Here is a 5945-nt window from a genome sequence, read left to right as displayed (position 1 = left end):
CACTATATTTATTAATGCATTTAATCCCCATACTAGTACTTTGACATTGATCCCTCTGTTAATCTGGGGTGAAAGTTACAAGGTGAACTGTGGAAAATGTGGATTATTTGAGTTAAAAATTTGGAATAGTTTCATGATAGCTAATACTCACTGAGTGCATCTTACACATATGATGTTCTAAGTGTACTTAAATCTTCTCAGCAGCACCACAAGTTAGATAATAGCAGATCTTCATTTTATAAATGAAAAAGATAAGGTACAGAGAGGTTAAGTTACTTGCTTAATATCACACAGCTGAAATATGGCAGAGCTGGGATTTGAACCAATTCATTCCGGGTACAGAGAAAATGTTCTTATTTACTGTATTATACCACTTCCCTTGGTTTTGTAAAATTTATTTCATCAATGCAATTTTCCCACCCAAATTCTCTCTGTACAAACCTGATGTCTTCCAGTCATCAGTTGCCTAAAATGGAATACTAAACCACCATTATTCTTCCATTTTTTAGAGACTCCTTTCAAGAGAAAACTAATCTATAGTACTAAAAGTCAGTAGAGCCATCCTTGAAGGGGAGTGCCCACAAGGGGGTATGAGGAAGCTCACAGGTTGCTAGTCATATTGCATTTCTCTGTCTGGTATGGTTAATATGAATGTGTTCAGTTTGTGAAAATTCATTGAGCTAACACTTAAGATACATTTACTTTCCTTGATGTATATTATATCTGAATAAATTTTTCTTATGGAATACTTTTTACAACCCATGTTTAAATAAATCATCTAAAAATTGCCTATTTATATTATAATGGGTTGCATTATTTTTATGGGAGCTGATCAGCAGTATTCACCAATAAGTTTTGAATCAATTTTGCACTCCTTTTGGTGTTTCCAGTATCTAAAGATTTGTAAATACAGGGGACTATCTTGACTTTCTGAACAGCTGAGCTGTCCAGAGCCTGACCGTTCTGTAACCAGAAGGCTATGCTAAATTATTCCCGGGCTCTTTACCTTCTTTCTATTGGAACACTGTATTGATCTCCATATTTTCAGGTTAAAAGATTGATGTAACTCTAAAGAGTCAGAAGCTATTTAAATATATTCACAAATGCATTTCTGTCTCTTTCTCAATTTTTTTTTACTTTGTTTATGCCACTTACCAAGCAATTTGAGTTTTCTTTATAACATTGTCTCTATAAAGATATAAAGAAATTCCATATTTCTTTATATCATACCAACAATGATCTGGAAGGATTATTGTCTCATTTTATGGTCCTTTCATCTTGTTATTTGGGTTAGCAAGGAAGAAAACAATATGTAAGTGAATGCAGAAAACTGCTGAGTATTATCAAAAGTTCACTTTTTAAAGAAAATGTTAGTCATGGAAAGGATTGAAGACAAGAGAGCCAGAGGGTTATATGGCCCAAAGAAGGTTTAATGTTCTGTATGTTTTACAAAATAATTTTCATACACTTGGAAAGAAAGCCATTAAAGATGGGGAATTTTAAGGAAATATTGTTTTCATGACATAAAATGTCACTTGCAACAAAAAGATGTAGGAGATGAAAAAGGGAAGAAAACAAAAGAAGATTTAATTAAAAATAATCAAAAGAACAAGAATAAAAGAAAAAGCACTTGAAGCTTCTGAGTGTTCTGTGCCATCCACATTTTCAGTATTGGTAATTGAATATGGAGCGACATCTCTCCTCCTTGACTTTCACTTTTACAGGGGTAGCAAACTGTGAGAAAACAGAACACATTGTATATGAGTTCTGCACTTTCTAGCAGGTTCAACAATGCACCATAACTGTATTTACAGCTAGATTCTGGCCAAAGAAAGAGAAGGCAAGGGATAATAGAAGAATAAAACATAAAAAACATGCTATATTTATTGAGTGCCTACTATTTGCCAAGTCTGTGCAACAAACCTACCCTGTTTGATTTAAGCTTCAGAGGAGTGCTCTGAAGTCGTATTATTTCAATCCCCATTTTACCTAAGAGTAAATTGTGCCTCAGAAAGGCTAAGTCACTTGCCTGAGACAGTGCAGCTAATGAATAGGAGACTTGAGTTCAAAAGTCAGCTATTTCTGCCTCTGAAATGTTTGCCCCTTTTGCGACATCAAATCTACAATGCTTTTGAATGAGAAGTTGAATCCAGAAAAAGAAATGAAATCCATCCATGAGAAATGAGATGTTCGCTTTTCCTAGGATATGCATTCTATAGGAAGAATAAGACTGGGCACCTGAAAGTCCATGAAGTTACAAGCTAAATTTTGTACAAATCATTGAGCATCACTTTAATTTCAGTTAGACCACAGGCGGGCAAATTTCACTCAAAGTGCTTGAAATTGCTTTAAAGTAAAAACAAATGTGCATTAAGAGAAGAAGGCAATATCTCCACGAATGCTTAACAGAACACATATGCTTTCATAGAAATTTTGAACCTGTAGTCACTGTATAAGTTTTACTGCCAGACTCCAAGGTGAATTCATTCAATCTCATCTGCTGGAAGGATGCTTGGGGGGAACATTCTGAGAAGCACTCTATTAGAGACTGTGGTGGATATAACAAATAGAAATTTGATTTCAGTTGTGATACTTTAATATATCATTGATTCTGTGAGTTTTGAAAGTTACCTATGATACCAAGGACTTTCTTTTTCTCTTGTCACCTCACTGCTTTTTAGGTGCCCCAACTAGTTGTGCCTGGAGGCCTCTGACTGGCCTACAATCCTTCACTCCCTCTCCATTTTGTTTGGTTGCGATTGCAAAGGGAGAATTATAAAATACCCTGGTCTGTTTGTATAAGTTTAGATCAAAGCAAGATCCTGTTTGCCTTGTTGACCTTTGTCTAGATTCCTTGACCGAAAGCATAAGCTGTCTAGCCCTCATGTCTTGGATGCTAGAGGATCATGCTTTATTTTGTACCCCAAGATTTATCTCCTTCCTTATTTCTGCTTTTCTCCTTGAATGGCCATTTCCCCACCCACATCCTTTCTGGTTTATCAGGCTTTAACAATGCACCATAACTGTATTTACAGCTAGATTCTGGCCAAAGAAAGAGAAGGCAAGGGATAATAGAAGAATAAAACATAAAAAACATGCTATATTTATTGAGTGCCTACTATTTGCCAAGTCTGTGCAACAAACCTACCCTGTTTGATTTAAGCTTCAGAGGAGTGCTCTGAAGTCGTATTATTTCAATCCCCATTTTACCTAAGAGTAAATTGTGCCTCAGAAAGGCTAAGTCACTTGCCTGAGACAGTGCAGCTAATGAATAGGAGACTTGAGTTCAAAAGTCAGCTATTTCTGCCTCTGAAATGTTTGCCCCTTTTGCGACATCAAATCTACAATGCTTTTGAATGAGAAGTTGAATCCAGAAAAAGAAATGAAATCCATCCATGAGAAATGAGATGTTCGCTTTTCCTAGGATATGCATTCTATAGGAAGAATAAGACTGGGCACCTGAAAGTCCATGAAGTTACAAGCTAAATTTTGTACAAATCATTGAGCATCACTTTAATTTCAGTTAGACCACAGGCGGGCAAATTTCACTCAAAGTGCTTGAAATTGCTTTAAAGTAAAAACAAATGTGCATTAAGAGAAGAAGGCAATATCTCCACGAATGCTTAACAGAACACATATGCTTTCATAGAAATTTTGAACCTGTAGTCACTGTATAAGTTTTACTGCCAGACTCCAAGGTGAATTCATTCAATCTCATCTGCTGGAAGGATGCTTGGGGGGAACATTCTGAGAAGCACTCTATTAGAGACTGTGGTGGATATAACAAATAGAAATTTGATTTCAGTTGTGATACTTTAATATATCATTGATTCTGTGAGTTTTGAAAGTTACCTATGATACCAAGGACTTTCTTTTTCTCTTGTCACCTCACTGCTTTTTAGGTGCCCCAACTAGTTGTGCCTGGAGGCCTCTGACTGGCCTACAATCCTTCACTCCCTCTCCATTTTGTTTGGTTGCGATTGCAAAGGGAGAATTATAAAATACCCTGGTCTGTTTGTATAAGTTTAGATCAAAGCAAGATCCTGTTTGCCTTGTTGACCTTTGTCTAGATTCCTTGACCGAAAGCATAAGCTGTCTAGCCCTCATGTCTTGGATGCTAGAGGATCATGCTTTATTTTGTACCCCAAGATTTATCTCCTTCCTTATTTCTGCTTTTCTCCTTGAATGGCCATTTCCCCACCCACATCCTTTCTGGTTTATCAGGCTTTATCTATCTATCTATCTATCTATCTATCTATCTATCTATCATCTATCTATCTATCTATCTATCTATCTATCTATCTATTCATATATTTTTCGTAAGAATAAGTATCTCTGTCAGCTACCTATACTTTATTTTCTTCTAAACTTGACACATTTCAGTGTGCAATATTCTTTTTGTTGGTAAGTTTAGAAGCCCCACACTGCTCAAATGCATCTGTAAAATTTTGCTCCTAAACATAATAAAAACACACACAATATTTTCAAGGCATTGTAGAACTTCAAACAATTTGAAAATAAAAACCTTAATATTACTCCCCAAATGCCAAGTTATTCCAGGGTATATATGAGGTTCTTGACAGAATTATTATAAACTGTATGTTCATTTTCATTACTTATTAGTAAAAATCTTTCATTGAAGTTTCATAAAAGTGGCACTATTGTTTTAAGATTTACTTGTACATTATATGTGGTTAAGGTGCTTTAAAAAAAGTCAAGCATGTTAGTGTTTTCTTTTGCTGTGGAGTTTTAAGCAGAACTATTTGAGTAGATTTTCAAAAGATACTTGTAGTTATCTTTGTCAAAGCACATACGTAGCTCAATTCCGAAAGATGGACATAGAGGGGCTGGTAGACTTTTGCAGGGGTCAGTATTCTCATTAAGTGAAACATGGAGGCATTGGCCCAAGTTGTCATTGACATGACTACCTGGCTGTAAGGACAGCCTGAATCCTATGTCTTCAATCTTGGGAGTTTTGGCCTGGAAACCAGGGCTCTTCTTGATTTTCTTGAGCTGTGTGAAATTCAATATTTGTATGTGATTGAAGGAGTGGATAAGAACAGCCCAATCACCCAAAGGCTAATGTTAGACCCATCACCTGACATTTGTGGAATGTATTTCCTTATTCCTCAGACTATGGGAGTTCCCATAGTTATGTGCTCCTGGGTCCCTTTTACTGCTTCTGTGTAGTACTACCTTTTAGGATTATTTGTTTTCCTTGCTGGTCTCAAAGTCCACAAGGGCTGGGGTCATGTCTGTCTGATTTACTAGCATGTGCTCCAGCATGTAGCTCAGGTTTATTGGTGCTCAATAAATATCTGTCACCAATAAATTAGGGCTTTCTAGATAACTTGGGTGAATGATTTCATGTAGAAGGATTATGGGCTTTAAACCAGAAAAAGAAAATATCTGGAGGCATGGCAGAAGAAATAAAATATTAGAAAGATAATCAAATGGAAGGACAAAAGGCCAAGGAAGCAGCAATATAAAATAGAAAGAACAAAGACCCCAGGAGTTAGACAGATCTGGGCTAAAACTTTGGCTTTTACCACCTTCTGGTTTTGTGACAAAGGGCCACATGTTTAACCTCTTTGTCTCATCTGTGAGATGAGTAGATTAATGCTAACCTCATAGAAGTGTCACAAAGATTATAAGATTCAATCATTTAGTGGAGTGTTTCTCACAAGTAGTTACTCCAAAAATGTTAGATGTTGTTAGTGTCTATTATTTTTCCTCAGAATAATTCCCAAGTAAAAGAACTGGAAAAAAATAGATAAAGAAAAGTTTCACTGGCCTATTTCAACTCAATTTAAATAAAGTATTTTTTTTAATTTGAGCTGTCTGTGCTAAGTAAAATAAGCCAGTCAATGAAAGAAAAATACCACATGATCTCACTCATTTATGGATAATTAAGACCATTATAAACTGATGAGCAAAAATAGATA

This window comes from Myotis brandtii, unplaced genomic scaffold, assembly GCF_000412655.1.
Source record: "Myotis brandtii unplaced genomic scaffold, ASM41265v1 scaffold835, whole genome shotgun sequence".
Taxonomy (NCBI): Eukaryota; Metazoa; Chordata; class Mammalia; order Chiroptera; family Vespertilionidae; genus Myotis; species Myotis brandtii.
This window is presented reverse-complemented; position numbering follows the sequence as displayed.